This window comes from Pleurodeles waltl, chromosome 1_2 (genome assembly GCF_031143425.1).
Source record: "Pleurodeles waltl isolate 20211129_DDA chromosome 1_2, aPleWal1.hap1.20221129, whole genome shotgun sequence".
In the NCBI taxonomy this organism is placed as follows: Eukaryota; Metazoa; Chordata; class Amphibia; order Caudata; family Salamandridae; genus Pleurodeles; species Pleurodeles waltl.
Window position 1 is genome coordinate 43,895,464 of NC_090437.1, and position 23,138 is coordinate 43,918,601.

At 42.8% G+C, this 23,138-nt stretch overlaps 1 protein-coding gene across 9 annotated transcripts in view; it reads right to left on the reverse strand.

Moving 5' to 3' along the window:
* PTPN13 (protein tyrosine phosphatase non-receptor type 13) overlaps positions 1 to 23,138 on the reverse strand; it is a 1,045,801-nt gene that overhangs the window by 952,205 nt on the left and 70,458 nt on the right. Inside the window, exon 1 of one of the 9 annotated variants that reach the window (XM_069236097.1) lies at positions 19,809 to 19,828. The exons of the other annotated variants lie outside the window; for them this stretch is intronic. The gene's annotated coding sequence lies outside the window, so the exon portion shown is untranslated. Of the gene's footprint in view, positions 1 to 19,808; positions 19,829 to 23,138 lie in introns of those variants that run through there. 9 annotated transcript variants of the gene reach the window in all.

Below are 23,138 nucleotides of genomic sequence, written 5' to 3' on the forward strand. Positions count from 1 at the left end.
GGTTTCTTTAAGAAGTGTTTGAAACGCCCAGAAACAGCTGCAGTATGCATAACTGTTGATGCTCTGGCCTGCAACAAAACGCAAAATGAAGTTTTTAACGTTATTAAGCCAAAGTACAGCCATAAAAAATAATATATAAAACTATGGCAAACAAATGAATTCGTATATTTATATGGAGCTGATGAACACGCCTCCCTGCCAGTTTAATTGTCCCAATTCTCTTGCTGCTTCAGGTGTTAAGCCCTCCCTCTAACTGATGCTTTTATGTTTATAGGTCGCGCATAGCAGCACACATACACTGCTTTTCTGATGTGTTGGTATGTATCTGGGCATTTAACAACCCCACCTCACGCCCATCACTATCACTCGTTCGTGGGTTTGCCCTTCAAAAATCCTTTGATGACATTGGTAAGTGGTTTACGTTTGTCCCTCCTTGGGGAGGTTTTGTTAGTGCCTTGGCTATTGTCTCCGTTACATGGCTTATTTCACTTTTGCGATAAGTTTGACTGCGAGATAACTTTTTGTGTCTCTCCTTATCGCTGATGCTCATGGCAGCCGCGGCGCTGTAAATCTGCTCGCTTATGTGAAACTGTTTTACTTTTTATTTTCAGGTTATATGGCATGAAAAGTCCTGTTAGGAGTTTACAACGCTAACAGCTCTAACTCGAGCTAATGCGATACCCATTGCATTGCAAATGCTTGTTTAACAACTGCTCAGTAAATGCTTGTGAATGGGAAGCTCACTGTGCAATAAGCATGGCAGTGGTAAGCGATCTGAGGGGAAGAGGGAAAGAAAAAGGTTGCCTCTGTTGTTAAAATGTGAAGCTGTGCTAATGGGGTGTAAACACCACACTCAGTCCTCCATGTCTGTCACCAAGAGCGTGTGGCTTCAGTCTCGATCTCGTGCTGAGAGTTAAGAGGAGTCAGAAAGGGGGGATATTATATTGTGTACACATTGTTATGTTTATTCATGTACTATATGATGCTTTGCATTTCTTTTATTGGTTTATTTGTAAATGCCATCACAAAATACATCACAGACAAAGATCAGTTGCATTTAGAAAGGCACTGGATGCAAACACTTCTTACAACAAGCATTTGCATTGCAATAGGTCTCGCATTTTCTTGAGTTAGAGCTATTGGGATAGCAAATTCAGAACTGGACTTTTCTTGCCACATAAATTGGCCAACCCTGCCTCAATTTTGTCTTTTCCTGTCATATAATTCCAGTGGCCCAGCACTTAACTAAAGCACTTCCATTTACCTTTTTCCACCATCTTAAAAAACATATACAATTATCATATAAACCTTTATCAGAAATAAACTTTTGATATTAGAGTGTAATGCTAAAAACACCATAACAAAAATATAATTTGGGACGGATTTCCGGGTGAAAGGAAAGAGGGAACCTGGAGTAAAGATGGAGAGGACAAGTGGCGTAGTAACTGTGTCATGAGCCCTGAAGCAAGAAAAGAAGATGGATGACTGGAATTTCGGTAGACAAATACAGCAGTAATTAGAGTTAAGTGAGGTCCTTAGGTCTATGCACCCCGGTGCTACTGCACCTTTTGCTCCATTGATAACTAGGCCTCAGGAGAGAAAGCAGATGGGGCAGAAAAAGAGAAGCGAAAGGAATACAACAGAAAAAAGGAAAAAAAGAGAAGGGTCCCAAAGAAATAAAAGAAAGAATAGAAAGAGAACGAGAAAATGAAAACACAACTAAGAGAGAAGAAATAGAGCAAATGTGTGAGATAAAAGAAAAGGGGAAGGAAGCTAGCAAACAAAAGATAAAGAGAAAAAATGAAAGAAGTGTGAACAGAAAGAGGAAAAAGTAATACTGGAGAAGAAAAAGAGATGGTGAGGGAAACAAGCAGCGAAAGCACCAGGGCATGTATGTACGGATACATTTCAAGACACAGAATGGGAAAACCACTTTGACACTTAGGGTCCCGACAAGTAACTTGTGGCTTCCACATACAGACTGGAAAAAAAAGGGATTTATAGTAAAATGTGAATTGACAGATAAAGATAAGAAAAACACACGAGACAGGAAGGAAGAAAGATGAAAAAAAAACTGAAATAAAAAAGGCAAAGAAACAATGAAGGGAAGAGCAAAAAATTGTAAAATAATGAATGCCTGATAAAGAAAAAAGAGAGGAACGAAACAAGGAAAGAAATAACCAAGTTTTTGTGAGTTTGAAAGAGGAGGTACCATGAGGAAGAGGGGAATTAAAAAAAAAAAAAGGGAGAGGAGTAGCAAAAAAAAAAACAGTTGAAAGGAAGAGTGAATTTGGATTTTAAGAGCTGGAACGAGAAAAGTGGGGGAGAAAGAAAACATTGAGAGTAAACAGAGTAAAGGAATGAACGGAGTAAGATAGGTGAAACAGACCTTCCCAAATAAAGATGGCAGCTAACAATCGATTAACTGCCTCACCACTGTCCTCACACAGAAGTCAGAGGGTGGAACAGCAGGGGACACTGCAGAACAGCAGGAGGTGTATTAGCAGAGTTGTATGTGAACCCCAATACAGCAATATTAGGGGGCTTCAGATTGGGATTGGGGTATAGAAAGAGCTGCTTCCCAGCCCAGTGCTAGAATAATAGGAAGGCCGTGTGTAATTCCTGGTATTGGAACAATGGGACGCTGCAGGTTAAGGTTGAGGTGCACTGACAGTTGTATGTGGGCTGCAGTACTGGAATAATAACAGGCACAGAATGTCAGAAGTTAGGTATGTTAATGGAGCAATGTGGAACCTAGTATTGGGTGGCAGTGTTGCCAAGTGTTAGCCTGGAGGTGCCCTGGTAAAGCTGTGACTGGGGCCCAACATTGGAGTGGCACTGCCTCTGAAGCGAGGAGTCCTGAGAAGAAATGTGCACTGAATGTTAGAATTGATGGATTCTGGCATCGCTGTGATGGTTCCCATCAACAGTGGCACTGAATGTTAGACTTGAGGTGCACTGGCTGAGCTGTGTTTTACGCTTTTGGGTCTAGTATTGGCTTGGGAGTGCAGCTGAATATTAGAATTGAGCTACTGTAATGGAACAGTATTTGAACGGGGTCCCAGTATAGAAAAAGAAGTGAGCTTGCTGGGGTAGAACTGAGGTGCACTGATGGAGCTGCACCAGAGGCCCCAATACTGTAAGAACGGAGGTCCTCTGGCAGAACGCGTGTGTGTGGTTCTGGCACGCTGAGGGGCTTTGAGTGTGTGAACTGAGGTGCACTGATGGGGCTGTGCCTGAGGCCCCAGTACTGGAACAGCAGTATGTACTGACTGTAAGAACAGAGGTGCTCTGGCAGACAGCACGTGTGGGGTTCCTGGCAGTGGCACGGCTGAGGGCTTGGAGTGTGTGAACTGAGGTGCACTGACGGAGCTGGCCCCAAGGTCCCAGTATGGGAACAGCAGAGTGTACCGACTAGAACTGAGGTGCTCTAGTAGACAGGGTGTGTGGGGTTCCTGGCACTGGCGACGGCTTGGAGTGAGTGAAGTGAGGTGCACTGATGGAGCTGCGAGTGGGATCCAGTATGGAACAGAAGTGGGCACTGTCTCTAAGGATTACGGACCCCTGGTAGAGCAGGGTGCCTAGGTAATAAGCAATTACACGCAATCCTCCGTCGTTGCTCTCAGTACCCCACAGGCAGGCACACTTGAAGAAAATAAAAGCCAAGGGAGGGTGGGAGCCAGGCAGCTGAGAGAGGGTGCAGAGAGCCCACAAAGACCAAATGTGACCAAGATAACAACCTGATTTATAGCCTTGTTTAAAGCTAAGCTCAAAGCAAGAATGCTCATCAAATGAAAGGGGAAGCTTCCCTGGACAGAAGCAGGAAACAAAGTCAGAAAGAGACCCCTACAGACCAGATAAACAGGACAAAGCATAATTATACAGTAGGTGGTCCCTGCTCCCACACAGAAGAAGGAGGGACAAAGAGGCATGACTGACCTCTAGCAAGCAAGGATTTTTAAATGACACTGAAACTAACAAACAAAATAGCTGGAAGCCTACAGAAGAAGCATACTTAAAAGTATACAAGGAGGTCGTATGCTTACGCTCGACCTAAAAAAAGAAAAAAAGTCTTCTTTCCTATGCAAGTTAACGGGTAAATAAGATTTCATGAGATTTTGTTCATCAGATCTCACTCTGGGTGTTCTTACATTTTGACATATATGCTCCAGCACCCTGTAAAACAATATTCGTGGCAGATTAAGAATGTAACGTGCAATACAAAGAAGCACGCCTTCGCTTCAGAGTGCATGATTCTCTATGCCATTTTTGTTGCTTTTTTTAAACAATACAACATAGTCATTTGTTCATCACCGTATCTGCTGTTGAGACGTGGTCCCCTAAAATAACTCTGGGAAACACCTTAAAACCGTAAATCAGGAAATACAATGTAAATCTAGTCTATAAACAAAGCTCAAAAGGTAAGAGGGTGTGTGCCCTGATAATAGAAGATGTACCACTGCTACAAGAAACACAAAATCGAGGGCGAGGAGGAGTTCAAAGCTGATTTCCAGGCTCTCAGTACGACTGATTTGATCCAAATGTACTGGCTCCTTATTATCAGCACACACCCACATGGATAATTATGGCGCCAGTGTGTCTCATCCGTAACATAGGAAAAGATTGCTCTTCTTTCACATTATGCAAACCTGCCAATGAATGTGTGTGGGGTATAGTAATTATGCACCATAATCTAGGAGCCAGGAGGCCACATAACCGCTTAACGCTTAGCATTATGCACACTGTTTAGTGAAACATTTGGGAAGGGAGATGGGGAAGGAGAGTCTTTTCTATAGCCTAGGTTATTAGGGTAAAACATATGACATACCTTACTCATTTACACAGCTTTAATTTCAAAATATACAAGCTCTTAAATCCTTGGAAACTTTCTTTCAAACTCTTAATATCTGAATATTTAATTTAAAAAAATAGTTTTCCTAATTGTTCAAAAGTTCACAGTTAACACAGCAAAAAACACACCTACTGTGACAAAAAACAATTATGAAGATCATCACAAATCCCGATATGTAACATTTGTCAAAATGAATCTCTGCATAGAACAGTATATTAATTATTTGGCTCGAGGCACAGTGAAAAGGAAAAAAAACGAAAAGAAAAGGTTGCCCAGGGGATCTCTGTCCTGTGATTGGTCATCTCTGACAGTTTAGTAGTCTAGCACCCTTTAGTAGGGGTTGAAGGATGGAGGTGGAAGATAGTTACAACGTGTTCCTTACTGCAATCTCCTGACAGAATTAACAAAGAATGTCAGTGATTGAGCTGAAATGCTCTCCTTTCAGTTACAGTCCAGCACAACAAGTCATTTTAGCAACCTACCACGATTCCTCTAGTATGTGGTCTTTCTCAGCAGCAAAAGCGATGGTTTTTCCTCGGGTACAGTAACATGTAAATCTCTAAAGGCATCACCTGATGGTGAATTTGGGAAGACATTCCGAAACTGAGCCTGTCACTGGACCAAAACAAGGAATAACAACACTGGTCCCAAGAGGCCACAAGTAGACCGTTAAACAACACTGCCCCAAGCTTGGGGTGAAAAATGGGGTTCAGTTCAGAAGTCAAAGAATAATGCTGGTGGCAAAAGGATTTATCTACCACAGGATGCAGGCGTACCAATAAACTACCTATAACTACAAAGAACTGAGATAGTTTAGAGGCACACTGTGGCCATAATAAAGTGTGGCAATACATGTGCAGCTTATTTTAAATCACAATGTAAACGGAGGTGATAATTTTTTAGATACAACAGTGGCCTTTTTAACTCAAGTGTTTTGCCATCTACACAGGCACCACATACGCACTCCTGGATACTATAAACCCTATCACTATGGAAAAGAGTTGCGGTCCATCACTAGTAACTCCATTGGAATAATGGTGTTTTATAGCTCTGCTTCACGATTTTCTGTTTGCATCGTAAGTATTTACCCAAAAAATACTCTCACATTGTGACAGTGATATTCTATATGGAACTTTAAACTTTACTATGCCCCATCGTCTGGCTGTTGGTACCAAGTACTGCACACTCACAATGCTGATGATTCCAATACTTACTCACTGCCTACTGGCCTCTCCCGTCTACAACCAACTCCCTCTGCTGCTAAGTATGCCTTCCTCCAGTCTATGCCCCACAAAAAAGCCTTATTAAGAGTGGCACCATATTGCCATTCCTGCTGGAATTCAGAAGTCAATAATTGAAGGATTGTAGACTTCGACTATGTCCTTCCTGCGCAGCTTGGCATTACAGTGGGTAGATTGCGAGGCTCACACCACCTGTGAAAGACTATAAGCCCCAGTGCTCTCAATAGGCTCCCTCCAAGCCCATCCTTGAAGTGCCTCTAGTTCTAATCGAGATCCAAAGCTCAGTCAGCTATATCAAAATGTTATATGATATAGAACTAACAAACGCAGAAAAATGTTAAATTTGGAACAAAGTCATCACTTTGCTCTACCTATCGTCAAGGTAGAAGTGTACAAAGATTGTCACTGTCTGAGTCACACTTGTACACTAAAGCACATCTAATCATATTTGTGGCAAAAGGAGTATTGGTATTTTCTGGAGACCGAAGGTAGGGTAAATGAATATACAGTATAATGGAGAGAGAAGATGGTGGTTTTATCTGTTGCCTTGAAACAGAAGTGGATGATTCGATGCGTGTGAAGATCTAAATTGTGCAATGCAGAGATACCAGAATGAAAATCCAATGTCCACAAGAGCAGTGGACGCTTCATGTAAGGCACATTTTTTCCTGTGTGAGTGGATAAAAGCCACAGATTCACTTAAAATATTAAGTTCCACACGGCAGCCACTCACATATCTCTGAAAAAGTGCATATCCGAACCAGAGTGAGCACATTTTCTTTAGAAGGGGCTTCATGAAAGGATATAGGCACTGCTCAGCGTCACAAAATCGATAAACAGGTTTGTTATTTGAGATAGAGCTGTGGTTTATTGGGAACATTTCAATGAGTATTCAACGATTGAGACCCCGGCAGATTGACGCTGGCAGACGTGTAAACTAGATTATTGACGACTGTGTAATTTAAAAATGATAGCAGAAGTTCAAATAAAGAGCACACAAGTCCTTGCGCGGAAAGGAACAGTCCCTGCGTCACACCGGCAGCAACAGATAAAGCCACAAGATGGATGTTCTCAGCAGGAATTCATATTGATTCACCTTGAAGATGCTTTTTGTTCTCGTCGGTTCAGTGGATGACCGGCGCTTGAGTAGGCTGGGCTATGTGCTCCATTTAAATCAATTAAATGACTACACTACTTCAGTTCTGTCACCTAGGAACCATGCTGACATGTTAGTTTCGCTTGAAGGGACTGCCTGCCTGATTGTGTCTCACTAAACTGATCAGCATCCATATGTATTTTTCCTTTACAAAATCACTGCTGATTTTATCAGGGCAGTTTTTTTTTTTTATCGGAAATGAAACAATTAGCAGGAAAACGGTTCAATTTCAATGCAGGACAAAGGTTTCTCTAGTCTAAAACCTATGTAATATACATACATTAAGTTTTGGACGCCCCTGATACTTCCAAAGCCATATACAACAGCATCCGTATATTGGCTTGTGACATCTACTATAGCATGTACCTCTGGCTACCCAATCCTATTCCACTCCATATCTTAAATAAACACACCCTGGGTTAAGGCAGAACATTCCCCGTAACTAGACATGTTTTATGGGATGGGAAACTCTGCATCTCAGCTCTATGGTTTAAGTAAACTACTCAAAAACATTTATTTCCATACCTTTAGATTTTCAAATTACAGTTAATACCAGGACATCTAGTTCCTGGGTAATTCTGCACTCCAAAGCAAATATCCTGAGACTATTATTTAATGGAGAGAATGGCCATGCTTTACAGCACATGGATGGCCCCTATAGCAATCACGAGAAAAAGCACAAAACACACCAACACCACACCCTGAAATGATCAAAACAGCACACTTGGTATCGTCAGACTTCCCAGTAGGGCAAAGAACAGTAGGCAACTCTAAGACCAAGCAACACACTTGCACAGCAAATATGCCAGTGCAAAGCATCAGAATAAAAGTTAGATTCAACACACTATGGAATGTCTTAGAACATGCCACCATACTTCACTGACATCACTCAACACCATACACTAATAATTGGACAGTGGTCAACCTTCATATAACAAAAGCTAAACAGTATAGCTTTTGCTTTTTTCTTTCACACACTCCAATGCAAACATACAACCCTAAAGGAAAAAGGCACCACATTAGACAATGTAAGGCACAGCCATCAATTGATCTTCTACCAAATCGACAATTTTGACACTCAACAACTACTAAACGTAATAGACTTAAAACACAACCCATGAATTCATCTTCCAGCACATTTAACAATATTTAAACAATATTTAAACAACTCATAGCCTGCCAGACAACAATCCACTGCAAACCAGAGCATGGTAACTGAAAAGGGCCAGAACGTGCCAGAAAGTACATGCTAGACATCTTACAGTTATACAAGGCCATCTCAATGGCAGATGTGAGCTATACCAAGTGCTAATAAAACTATGGCAACATGGGATCAGGATCACCAAAGAATATTAAGTAGCCAGGGCTCATGGGGATAATTTGATTTTCCATTGACCTAAAAAAACAAAATCAAAGACTGTGGAAGGACTGTACAGTGCTAAAGTATGAGGTACTCTGATTATTAAGCACTGGTGAATGCTAGCTCACAGATGCACCTTTCAAATTCAAAAGAATTGTCTTCAATCAGTTATACTTTCCCTATATTATGGAAAACAAGCAATAAAACAACTCCAACGAAAGGGTGCCAGCTTGTTTTCATTGGGTGCATCATTCTGGATGTACTCTTACCATAAGAGTGAGTGCGTCCCTGATGTTCCAAAATGACCCTGCCTGCAGTTAAAATTGGATGAAGAGTCTACCACTATCTTTTGGGCCCTGGAATGTTAAAGAAAACTGCAGTTCCTTACCACTGCAATCCACAGAGGCCTTTACATGAATATCTGGTCACTGGCACCAGAGAACATGGCTAAGATGGCTGGTTTCAATGCCTTGACAGGTGACTTTGGAAACTTATTGGGTCACCACTTTTGAATATTCTGTAAACAATGCATATTACCAAACTGTTTCAGGTGCCAGATGAGTGCAAGGTCAAATGCTCACTTTTGTTGATATCAACTCATGTGCTACCAATGTACATATGAATTTATGGGGCCATTCAATGGATAGTTTGCAGGAGTAGGGGTCTCTTCAGGGGCACAGAGAGACCTGGATTCTTATTGGATTTCCAGAGTATGTAAATTGTGCCAAAATACAGACGGCCAGAAAGAAGGAAATCATACTATATCAGAAAACCCTTTTCCAGGAAGGTTTTCATAAACAATTTCAATATCCTGCAATAACCAAGCCTTAAGACAACAAACTTCTTTGTTACAACCTTAAGCAAATGCATCACCCTCTCGTGTGGGATCAACATTCTCATCGCCACTGCATGGTTTGGGATATGCATCATGTATATTTTTCACTTGTATTTTACACTGCCTTCAACAAGAATAATCGGTTTCATATGTGAGCCATGTTTTACTATAATTGTTTGGTAACTGCTCAAGCATCAACATAATGTGTGGGTCGCTTGTAGCCCTTTCAATTCAACAGACTCTGCTGGACCAGGCCACATTTCCAAGTATGTCTGAGTACATCAGTTGAATTATACACTCTATGGAATCAATACGATTTTTGGGTAGATGTTCGAAGCTGCCCAGATCTATGACAATAACAATAGTTGCTTTGCATATTTTTCTTCTCTTTTCATTGGGGTTAAGGGCTTTTCCTTATCATGATGTCATAAGGCTTATGCAAAAACCAGAACGAAGATCTAAATCTTGAAACAAAAACTTCATTGGTTCTGTGATGACCAAGAAGCGTAATAGGAATTGCTATTCTTGTATGGCATTTGGGAGTTATAGAATGGCTGAATCGATTTTCTAAAAAAAGAGCAACTGCCCTGCTGATTAAGTTTAGGAACATCCCTATTAAAAGGCACTGACTGATACATGTCAGACATGCAATAATTTTAATGTCAATAGAGGATCTAGACATGTACATTAATAGAGCAAGTTCTCCTTGTTCTATTCATATTAAATACTTTTTTGTAGAAATTGACAGTGATGTCCCAATAAAAAATAAATAAAAAAAATACATTTACTTGTGTTTTTTTTACTACAGCTTAGTAAAAACTGTTTAACACTATTTGTGATGAACGGCTCATAAAACGAAGGGGCCCTACCAGATCCTTAAACAATAACTTAGTTTCTCGTTCACAAAATAATTGATAACCAAAGGGCCTATTGAGATAAGGATTCTTCACAAACATTGAAAATCATCTAAAAAAGGAGTGATAACAAAAAAGTTTGAAATACAGGGAAAACAATGTCTGCACCGTATTAGCGAAGTTGTTATTTATTCTGGAACGTCTCGGTAAACCAAAAGACGACAGAGAAAAATGAAACAATCTGAGATGAGTACTGATGATAAATAAAAAAAAAAGAAGAATTGGGAAAGTTTACCAACAGAAGGCTCATTTGTATCAATTCAAAAGCTGTAAAACGAGTTATTCAAAGTAGAATATAATGTAGATTATGAAAACATTCCTACCAATGCAACTTTTACATGTGGTGGTTTGCTCTACAGCTTTGATTTATCCTTCCACTGGTTTGAGCCTGCAATAAAATTGTAACTGCAGCTGTAGACACTTGAAGGAGAGCAGTAAACCTGGATTTAGCGAGTAAGTGGTCAAGTGTCTGGTTACACCAAGAAACTCCTACATAATCCCAAATGAGCTCTAGTGATCAACCCCATCCGCAGAAACAGGGACCTTCCGGCATCATTGCTTCCTCTGCTAGGGTTAACTGTGTTAGGCTTGTAAACCCAGAGAAAGACTGAGTGATGAAGTGCAAAGCTCCTTCACGAATTGTAATAACTGCAGAGAAAAAAACAAAACAAGAACACAGCTTCTGTAACCCTTCACTTCAGCGCAGGACACGCGCTACTTTAACCAGGTGAGTTATACTGTTGAAGGAATTCATACTTTGAGGCACGAAAGAGAAATAGCAAGGGGGTGAGGGGTGGGCGTGTGAGGGAGACAGTTTAAAAAGGTGCAGCTCTTCACATGGACAGTACATACACAAAGGCTGTATGCTTGGCCAGTTCACGAGTTAACGCAGGCCACTCTCTTGGAATCATAGCCACAAATGTAAGAAAACACGCAGTGGCATGGTGGCCGAGATGCTGATAGGATAACAAGAAACACGAGTTTGGGGAAGGGCGTGTATGGACGATCAATGAAGTGGCCTAGACAAGAATAGGAGGGGTGACCATAGGGCAGAGGTCTTCAAACTGGGGGGCCTCAAGTGATCCCAGGGTGGGCGCCAGACTCTGGCCAAAAGAAGCATTATACAGATAACAGGCCTTTGTTTTAAGCAGAAGTATTTTAATGCATTTATAAAAAGGTAACAGTACTTAACTGCAATGTTTCAATAGGTCTAGACATATTTAAACATTGCTATCTTTATAAAATAATTGTGAAAAATGTTTAAGGGGGGCCCAATGACTTATTTTTCATCTTGGGGGGGGGGGGGGGGGGGGGGGGGGAGGGCACTGCATAAAAATGTTTGGAGCCCACTGCCCTAGGGTGACCCTTAAGGGATTTGGAGCAAGTCTCACCAGTAAGTTAGGCAATGGTATGGAGCTATGCAAGAGGTTGAGATGCACATCTCCAGCTCCTCGTTATGGCAGTGAAAGCCAAATTACAACCGCACACGTGCAAGAGGTCAGGCTGCACCCCATATGTGCAGGTTCTGATTCTTGAGGGGGGGTGGGGGTTGAGGGAGTGCAGCAATGGCTGTATTAAGGAGCTGGGAATTAAACCAGAGCTCTAACGCTCCACGTACTGCACTACCTCACACCTAAGGTAAGCCAGCCAATGACAGTACGCTGTGCTCTGACACACTGTGACTGACAGCATAGGGACCTGGCATGTGCTGAAGATATATGGGCATGTACGACAGACTATGCTGTGTGTGGCAATAGTATCACCAATTAATGACAATAAGCCAATGGTTGCGATGAAATGTGCATGTATGAAAAATGAAAATCAAGAACTTTAGGCCAGAATTTGTCTTCAAGTATACGATAAGCTTTTTTTTTTTTTTTTTTAAGAAATAATTTTATTGACCCAAATAAAATATATACAGCTGATAGCAAAATGGTATTATGATTTTAAAAGCTCCCAAACTCATAATTGGCAACAAAATGACTGCATTTCCAAAATCTATTTAATGCTGAATTTGGGCACTACTTGTAGGTAGTGGCTGTGAGATGATTTGCTTATGTTGTTTCATAAAGACCCGAAAGATCTTGCTGCTATAGATGGCAGTTTATGGCTCGTGTTGAGGCATTTCATCGCTGGCACTATGGCTACTGAAGGCCTGAACCTGCGAGACTCGTGTAACCAGTCAGTACTTGTTAAGTTTAAGTAACCTGAGCACTAGCTTTGCTGTCTGTACGATATGTCTAGTTCATATGTCAATAGCCTGAAATTGTGAGGTCTGTGTAACTTTTCAATTTCACACCCTGGCCCTTTGAGTAATATTTTCAGCTTTAGCGTATGGTTGTTGAATAGAAAAATGAAAAGAAAATGAATTTCGATATGAATTCAGATGCAACACATTTTGAAACCGTTGCAGTACAAGATTTTCTGAATATTTTGTAATACGTCTGGCTTCTTGCCAATGTTTAGGGATTACTGGCCTCATAAAGCCCTTTTGCGATTGCAACCCTTGAAATACACACAATCACAGGGCTTGCAACCTCAAAATAACTTTTTTTTTTAAATACAAAAGCCCTTTTATTAGTCTGAAAGAAAGGCCTTTTGCAAACCTTTCCATCACAAATTGGAGGGGATGTGAAAAGGAGGTACAACACCCTTTTCAGATTTAGGAAGGAAATTATCAATAGTTTACATCTGCAACTGTGGTCACAGACATGGGTTACTGGCCCTAGAGTGTGGGTGGCAACTGACTGGCAAACAAGAAGGGGTCTCCTTCTGACCTTCAGCTTTGGAAATCATGTGGGCAGCCTAGGGTGAGTAAGCAGAGGCCCACATGACCACTGTCTGCACCCCATGAATTTATTTGAAATTGATTTTCTTAAAATTTTAAAACAGCACTGCTTGCTTTAAACAGCGTAGGCAGCTTTAAAAAAAAATACAATTAAAGTTTTGTCTTTTGAAATACAATTAAAGCAGGGATCTTCAAACTGGGGGGGGGGGGGGGACAGGCAGGCTCAGGCCAAAAGAAACAGATAACAGTGTTTTGTTTTAAGCAGAAACATGTTATTGCATTTTAAAAAAGGTAACAGTATTTAACTGCAATGTTTAAATACATCTAGACATATTTAAACATTGGAATTTTTATAAAATATTTTAAAAAAAATTCTGAGGGGGGCAATGATTTTTATTTTTCAACTGGGGGGGGCGAGGCATTAAAAGGTTTGGAATCCACTGAATTAAAGGGATAGTGGCCTGCAGGGAACAGAAGATTACCATCTTTGTGATAGCAGACAATCACAGATTCCAATCACCAGGAGACTCAAATTGCAACCTACCTAGTGAATACTAATTAGCTAGGTTGTCATGCGACCCCCCTGCAATTCACTATTTTGTGGACCTTCCTATGTACTTTAGGCAGTGGAGTAAAGAAATACATGGAGGGGACTCCCCATACTCTGGATCCAGTCAGGAGGTCTTAGGCCAGGTGCCTGCTGTCCGTGCACAGTGCAGGAGGGGGCCCTCTGAAGCTCAAGCTTCCCACCTCTCTGTCCCCCACGAGAGCTGCGAGGGCTATTGCCACTAAGCTCAGAGAAGAACACAATCAAAACAGTTAGCTTTAAAGAGAATATCCAGTGTAATTGAAACATAAAGAGAGATAACATTTATATAAAAAAAAGAAAAGTACTTGTCATGTAAAGTGGTCCTAAAAAGAAGTGGAACTGTGTGGCAATAAAAATAGAATAACTAGAAGTTTCTTCCTGTTAGTGCCTCTTTATTTAGAGATCTGATTGTAATGTTTTTTGCATCACTTTAATTCACTTAAGAATAACATACTTTAACTTTAAACGCAGGTAACATTCAGCAAGAAACAAAGACTTTGCTCTTCTTTTAAAACAATAGCATTCGACAGTAGAGGATGTAGGCAGGTATTGGGCCTTCTGCAAACTATGAAAGAAATTGGTGCTGGGAAGGGTACTGTTATCGCACATGTCATATGCATAAAATACATTTAAAAAAAAACTTATTGTGAGTTGTTTTGCACTGAAAACTTTTACTATGGCTCCGTTAGTTCCTGTGACAAAGTTTAGGAGCACAAGTTTTTGTGGGTGGCTCAACCTACAATACCTCCTTTTGGGAATGCTAGTATGATACAACTGGGTGTTACCAAGGGCAGAGAATAAGCTTCAAACCAACACGTCAATTAGGCAGGATTGCCTTGATTATTAGAACAAGCATTGGCATAGCCAATGGGTCTCGCATTTTGGATGTGAATGCCCTATTTTTGCGTTTCTATTGTGTTATTGTTTAGCATCTCGCATTGCCACTACAAACAGAAAAACTATACCCCTAGATGTGTGTGTGACGACATACTCACACACATCGAACATATTAAAGGGCTGTTTTCAACACATTAGCTAGCTCCTTGTATTAGACTAACGATATGCTCTGCGAATTACATACAACTGCCCGCTGTGTCAGAATCAATAAGCACCGGGGGTGGAAGAAGTGTAAAGGTAGAGAGAGAAGGGTAGAGAGAGAGAGAGGTAGAAGTGTAGAGAGGTAGTGAGGTAAGGGTAGAGAGGTAGAGAAAAAGAGGTAGAGAGGGGTAGAGGTGTAGAGAGGTAAAGATGTACAGACAGAGGTAGAAGTGTAGAGACAGATGTAGAGAGGTAGAGGTACAGAGATAGAAAGAGAGCGAGAGAGCGGTAGAGAGCAAGAGCGAGGAAGAGAGAGAGGAGGGGCAGAGAAAAGAGCAGAGAGAGGGGGCAGAGGAACAGAGAGAGAGGCAGAGGTAGCGATGTAGAGGTGTAGAGAGGTAGAGATAGAAAGAGAGAGGTAGGTAGAGTTAGCAGTACTGGGAGGTAGAGAGCTGGAGGTAGAGAGAGGTAGAGGTGTAGAGAGGTAGAATGAGGTAGAGGAAGAGAAAGAGGAGTAGCGGTAAAGAGAGGTAGAGAGAGTGAGATAGAGAGAGGTATAGGTTGAGGTGGAGAGAGAGAGTGGTAGAGATAAAGAGGTAGAGAGGTAGGGGAAGAGAGGTAGGGGAAGAGAGGTAGAGAGGTAGGGGAAGAGGTAGAGAGAGAGGGGTACAGGTAGAGAGAGGGAGAGTTGTAGAGAGGTAGAGGGGGAGGTAAATAAGTAGATAAAGAGGTAGAGGGAGGTATAGGTGTAGAGAGGTAGCGGGTAGAGGTAGATAGAGATAGGGGTACAAGTACAGGTGTAGCGAGGTAGAGAAGAAGATGGAGGTCTAGGGAGAGAGGTAACGAGAGGTAGAGAGAGAGGGGTAGAGATGTAGAGAGAGAGGGCTAGAGAGAGGTAGAGGTATAGATGTAGAGAGGTGGAGGTGTAGAGATAGAGAGGTAGATAGAAGTAGAGGGAGGTAGCGGTAGGGGGAGAGGGAAGGGGAGAGGGAAGTAGAGAGCGGTAGCAGTACAGAAACAGGGGTAGAGAGAGAGGGTAGAGAGAGGGACAGAGGTACAGAGAGAGGGGTAGAGGTAGAGAGAGAAAGGGAGAGAGAGAGAGAGAGAGAGAGAGAGAGAGAGAACAGAGCAAGAGGGAGAGAGAAGTGAGAGAGGAGAAGTGAGAGAGGAGAAGTGAGAGAGGAGAAGTGAGAGAGGAGAAGTGAGAGAGGGAAAGAGAGAGAGGGGAAGAGAGAGGAGAAGTGAGAGAGAGAGGGAAAGAGAGAGAGAGGGGAAGAGAGAGAGAGGGGAAGAGAGAGAGAGAGAGAGAGAGGGGAAGAGAGAGAGAGGGGAAGAGAGAGAGAGGGGAAGAGAGAGAGAGGGGAAGAGAGAGAGAGGGGAAGAGAGAGAGAGAGAGAGGGGAAGAGAGAGAGGGGAAGAGAGAGAGAGAGAGAGAGAGAGAGAGAGAGAGAGAGAGAGAGAGAGAGAGAGAGAGAGAGAGAGAGAGAGAGAGATATCCAAGAACAAAGCACCATCAAAACATGAAACCTTCGGTGTGTGTTCACTGGTTTGTTATGAACACATTGCTATGGACAACCAAAAAAGAACACCAAGGCTGCAATACCCAGATGGGAGGGGGTGGAGGTACAGAGAGGGGTAGAGGTAGAGAGAGAAAGAGAGCGAGAGAGAGGTGAGGGAGGGAGAGAGGGAGAGAGGGAGAGAGGGAGAGAGGGAGAGAGAGAGAGAGAGAGAGAGAGAGAGATCCAAGAACAAAGCACCATCAAAACTTGAAACCTTTGGTGTGTGTTCACTGGTGTGTTATGAACACATTGCTATGGACAACCAAAAAAAGAAATCCAAGGCTGCAATACCCAGGTGGGAGGAGGGGCCATCTCATGCTGTAGCAGGAGGAAGTGTGAATGTAGTGTGATGGCCAACAAAAATGTTCTCCTAGTTAAATCGCATGGGAAGGACCAAAGCACACAAAGGAGGTACATTTAGAAAAATGTACCAATAAAATGAAGCATTTAAGACAAGCACAACATAAAGAGAATGGCAATAGTGGGTGTGGTTAAAGCCCACAGACTGAATACAGCATGTCTTGCAGACAGCACATGCACACTCCTTGCCTAGGCTCGAACTAAAAAGGGACTACCACTGTCAGCTGTGGAAATAATGATGAGGACTTGAGTATTATGCACAATTTCCTAATTTATAAAACTGAAGCAAAACAACCCTGTGAAGTCAAACGTTTTGAATAAATGTATGTTTTACCTCATTTTACCCTACACAAAGATATGCCCAGCGTTGAGAATAATGCTAAAATGTATTAGTTTTAGTACAGTGAAACATTCTTGTGACGAAGGGTCATATGTACGTACAATTTTTCCTGTCGCAAACGGCCCAATTCGAAAAATCAGACCATTTGCGACAGGAAAAAAACATTTTGGTATGTACAGAGCCTATTTTGCGATTCAGTAATCTAGTTACCAAATCGCAAAATAGGTTTGCAAGTCGCAATTCAGAAGGGGCATTCCCTTCCTAATTACAAGTCGCAGTGCAACATAGCATTGTTTTGTGACCGTGAGTGCTGTCACAAAACAATCGCAGTTACCACCAGTTTCAAACTGGTGCTAACCAATTTGCAAACGGGAAGAGGTCCCCATGGTACCCTTTCCCCTTTGTGGATGGCAGCGAAAATATTTTTTCAGAGCAGGCAGTGGTCCCACAGACCACAGCCTGTTCTGAAAAAATGGAAAGAAAACTTTTAATTTTTGTTTTTTAAATGCATCTTGTTTTACTGTCTCCAGCAGGCCACCATCCCTGTGAGGGCGGCCATTCCCAATGGGGTCGCAAATTGTGACCTACCTCATTAATATTCATGAGGTAGGTCATTTGCCACCCCATTGGGAATCACAAACAGTGTAAAGTACACTGTTGTACATCCAGTTTTGTGACTCGCAAATTGCGAGTCACTAAGACTCGCAGTATGCAAGTCGCAAAACCGGATCTTTGTACATGTGGCCCTAAATGTCAAACAACTGAAAAAATACAGAACAGCACCTTAAAACATTATGCAGAATGCTCAACACAGAACGGAATTAGAAGCAGCTGACTGAGTCAATGAGACATGCCAAGAACCAAAAAACATTCACCTCTAATCTTAAGGAATGTGAAGACAGGAAAGGATCATGTCTGTGTTGCAGGTGGAGTGCTCCTAAGAAATAAACTTATCCTAAGTGTAGACTCAATGCCCAAATGCTCTTTTGAACAAAGCCTACAGGGAAGCAGTATGACAGCAATGCTCTCCTACATTTGTCACTGAAGTCTCACTGCTGCTTGCCGTGCTCTTACACTCACAGAATCATAAACTGGTGCAGAGCAGCAAGTTTGGGGCCAGGAGACTTTGGAGCCTGTACCCAGAGCTTTTCAGGTGGGTGATATAGTGTAGGGGGTTTGACTGGTTAAGGAGAATAAAGTGATGGGGCTAAGGATGTAAGTAGCAAGGTTAAAAGGTGATAGTGGTGTTGTTTGCAGTAAATAGGCATATCTGCTACCTCTGGGGAGTGGAGTCAAGATTATTTGGTCAGGTCAAAGAGTACTGGGTTGCAGAGAGCTAGTGGAGGGCTGGCATTTGGTAGAGAGAAGGTAATTGAACCATAAAGGACTCTGTAGGAGGCAGGCAGGGCAGACTTGTTGAGTCTGGGGGTTTTGGATAAAATATGGTTGCCTCAACAGGTGTCCCCCAACCCCCCCCCCCCCCCGGCGATCAAAGGAGGGTCTGGTGGCACCAATCTCAGCCTGCTTGCAGCGAAGGAGAAAAGAGTAAAAGGAGGAAGGGCAGGGCTATGGAGTTACCTTTAGTTAAGGGACAAAGGGAGGTAACAGGAGTATGACCCGCAGAGGAGTCAGGAATGGCAGAGACGTGTCAGGTTTATGACCACCCATTAAGAGTGGACAGGCCCAACAGGGAGGTGGCCAGGTTAGGGGGTTTGAGGGAAGCACTGTTGAAGCATTCAGCGCACCCGAAAAGAGGGGTCAGGTGAGCAGAATACCACGAGTGCGGCAGCTGGAGGCATTTTCTCCTGCACCTGCACGGCCTGCAAGAAAAGTCTGGTAGCAGCTGCGGGGTGCCAGAAGAGCACCATTCGGGGGGAGGGGGGGGGGGGTGGAGGCTCATCTGCTATTTTTCTGTTTAAAGACATGCACACTTTGCTGTGCTATACAGCCGGATAGAGAACATGCAGAGCAGAGAACATGCTCAAACTCCCATTCCTAGTCCGAGTGCTGATACAGGCTGCTCAGACCAATTACGATGCTGCTGTTGCTGGTGACAGCAGCATCGTGATTGGTTGGGAGCCTGGGAAATGGAAGAGGCAGAGGGGAGACGAATAAGTCTCCCCCATAGATAAGCTTTTTTTTCCCCTCGCCATGTTTCCCCGACCCACCCCCTTCGCCCTATTCCCTTCCTTCGCCCCATTCCCCCACCCCACCTCTACTGCATTCAGATACGCGAAAGTGCCCCCTAGTGCAAGGGAAATCGAAGCAAGGACAATTAAATCAGCACTGGGACACCTGCCTGTGTCAAAAGAAAATTAAGGAAAACCGCAGTGGGAGCACCCCAAGAACACTTTTGCAAAGAGGCTAGAGAAAAGCTGCCTGGCTGGTAGGCAAAGTAACAGAAAAAAGGAGCGGGGTACCATGCCAGAGAGCACAGCAAAAATATATAGAGAGAGGTGCAGCAAGGATGGGGTGGGTACTGGGGCTTTGGGAGAATATTGTGGGGCAATAGACACAAAGGTGAAGTAGAAAAGAAGAGGGTGAAGAGAGGGGAGGGGTGAGAGCAGAAATGAGGAGGCTGAATTTATAGAGGTTTCTACTGGAGATGGGCACAGTGGAGTGAGGTTGGTGAGTAAGGTGGGGAGGTAGCCTGAGGGATAAGCTAGGTAGGTTGGCTTTGGGCATCGCAGCAAGAAGGAGGAGGCAGTAGCTGGGAGAGTCTAGTGTAGCCCATTGGCCATGGCCCAGAGACCGGGTATGTTTTGATGTGGCTGACCTGAGGTCGTCGAGGGACTTGAGTAACGTTTTGCAGTGAAGATCTAGGGCAAGGGTCTGCAACCTTTTCTGTAACAAGAAAAACTTGTGTTCAGTGAAAATCACCCCAAGCTACTATTATTATTAGTGTTGTAATAGTAAGCACATAAGACAAAATACATCAGTGGCTATTCCTTGCAAGATTATTAGCAGTGGTCACATTGGTGCAATGTACGACAGCCATAGCTGCAATACACCTGGCACTAAGGAAATATTAGTTAAACGTCTCTCTAATGATACAAGATTTACCACTTGCATCAACTTTAAATATATTTTGAAAATTCAACCATTTTTCTCCACACATCAGCTTATGAGTTATGAAAATACACACATTTGTGTCTCGAATGTAGGCTTTTTAATTTTGGCATACATCAATTCAACAAAGCAAAAGTTTCTCATTTATTGGGCTGGTCTGCACACAGGAGAGCTACTTAAAGGTAGCTGGAGAACTACCATTTGCTCAGAATCTACTCGTTGGAGAAGCCTGGTCTAGGGAGTCCCCCTGATGAAGCCATCTGCAGCACTAGAATGTGAAGATTTTGATGACTATTCACAAGGGCACAGAGGATGGATAACTACTGGACACAGTTGATGGGCATGAGGGAAATGAAGAATGGAGGTGGTGGGCAGAAGAGGGTTGGGACATCAGAGCCCTCAGAGGGTTAATGCGGTGAAGGAGAGTGGTGTGCGGCAGGAGGAGGCATGGTCTTTGGTAGTTGGGAGACTGAGAGCACTGTCAAAGTATGGATGAAGGACCATGGCTGGGTAACTAGCTTCACTCCAAGCACCATTCATACGGCCAGGTAAGAGAGCAAGAACTAACATAGCATCCTCAGAAGTGAGGTCAATTGGCATGAGAGTGAAGAGGACAGAGGAAAGATTGCTGATCGTTTGAGATAGAGTAAGTTTGTGCCACATCAAAGCACATGTACCAAGGCTAAGGTAGGGTCGGTTGCAGGGGCAAAAAGAATGAAGGCTTGCAGAGTGTGACATGGGAAGGCAAGATTGAAGAAGGGGATTAAGGCAAACAGAAAAGTGAGTGAAGCATAAAAACTGACATACATGGATGTGGCCAAGCCATTTGGGGCTCATCTGAAGATGGAGACCAAGAACAATATATGAAAGGGGGTATATACTGAGATTTGTAAACTGCTACAGAGCGAGGTTAGAGTGACAGAAGGGTCGAAGGAGGAGGAGTTTAAGTTAGCCTGTCATACTTAGCTTCCAGTCAGCACAGAAACTTGGATGAAAGCCTTCATGATCTAAACAACAGTGTACTGTGAAAAGTACTTGTGTTTCATGAGGAATTTACAGCAAGACTGGCTGATGACACAGTATGGAACTTGGAGGGTAGAAACAGATTTATGGCTGCAGTGGATGGAGCCAACCAGGAGAGCAGTTTTAGTCTTGATTTTATAAAGGCCTGTTAAGGAACGTGCAGGGAAATTATATAGCAAACTGATGAAAGAGGAAAGGGGAGGGCAAGAGTGTGGGCACATTTAAGGCATAGCCCATAGAGTCACCTGTAGGCATAGGTCCCAAAAAAGAGAAAGGTGAGTTCTGACTTATTCTGCACACATCCTGGCCTGAATGGTTGTCAAAGAATGGCTTATTTCAAAGGAGTTAACGTCTGAAGCAGGCATCAATAGACTACGCTTTTGAGTTTCTGAAGAAGTAGCTAGTGTAGGGGTGTACAAGGCAAAGAGCAAAAAAGTCAGCACTCTGGCTCTTGTCAGCGCATTCTGATGACTATGAGCTGTTGGGCATGCAGGGAGGGGGCTATTTGTGGCCAAGGCGCTACCAGAGGTCTGTTCAGTTTCTTGAGCATTATTTGAGAAGTTTAGTTGATTTTTGCAGTGGCATTTCAATTTACTTCAGGAGTTTCTTCAGTTACACAACATGTGGATGAATTGTTTGTGGGGTCAGCACACCCTTCAGGTTGTTGATTTGCTTTGAAGTCTTAACGCATAGGGTGTCCCTAGGACAGGAGAAGACAGTGAGGCCACAAAAAGTGCTGTCTTTTTAACAACTAAGAATGAATCAGTGGCAATAGGAGCTGGGTTGTCGAAAAAAAAAAATGTTTTGTTACAGATGTTGGAAGAGATGGTGACCAGGATGTGGGTATTGGTACAAGAGGTCCAGGTCCTACTGGGACACTTGAATTTTGCTTACCGCATAGTGCAAGCAGGGAGGATGTTTTGCAGGTGGGTAGAACGGACATTGTAGGGCATGGTTTGCAACATCACAGAATAAGATACCAGCAGGAGTACAGTGGATTTATGGATCTGGAAAGCATTTTTAGCCATGTTTGATTGCATACCCCTGGAGGGAGCAGAGGAGGAAGCAGAGTAGTCAATTCTAATGGTGAAATTTGGTGGCGATGGATTTAGTTTGTTTAGGCAAGGGAAGAAATGTGCAGAGGAGTAGACGGATGCACGAAAGAGAGAAGGAAAGTTCTCAAATTCTTCCTGTTGGTGGCAGCTCAGGGCTTAATGGGGTCATCATTTCCTGAATAAGGAAAACATGGCGGTGGTGAACATTAGTAATAGACAATCTGCATAGGATAAAAGTTCTGTAACTGTTGAGAGTTCTTCTGGTTGGAACTTTGAATTACTGTATTGAATGTAGAGCAAGGTATGTGCCAGAGCTGATAATTACATTGCACAATCGATTGTGTATTTCACAGTGGAGGAGATCCTGAGAAACTTGTGAAGGGAGTAGAATGAGTGAAGAGTGCGACATAATTGAAGTATGGGTAAGAAAATCGAAGATGGATCAAAGGAAGTGAGGTAAGTTTGAAGAAGCAACATACCTGATGAAGTAGATCTGGTTTATTGGTGGTTGTGTTTCTTGATTTGTGGATTGGCAAAACATCTATGATCTTTGGTCGCATAGGTTGTCGAGCTGTTGGTGCCAATAAGAAAAGTGATGGTTTTGCTAGTAGAGAAATTTGGTATCCATTCCTTTTGGATGGCGTGGTAACAGAAGTAGAAGCTAGAGAGAATGTTCGGAGAAAATGATGAGGAGTTTGGGGAGATGGAGACCTGACTGTTTTAGGCTTTATCTGTGCCTTGAGTAAGCATTGTTGTGAATTATTTTGTTTGTAATGCTTCATTGTTGCTGGTTGTTTTATACATTGTGTCCCAGGACCACAGAGGAGTTTAATTTCAATGTGGATATGTAGACATTCCTTCATGATATGGGCAGCTTGGCAGGCAGAGCAGAGGCATTTTCGGAGACAGTTGGGCTTTGACAATTAAAAGGTGCAAATATAACCGTGTGGAAAAGGGTT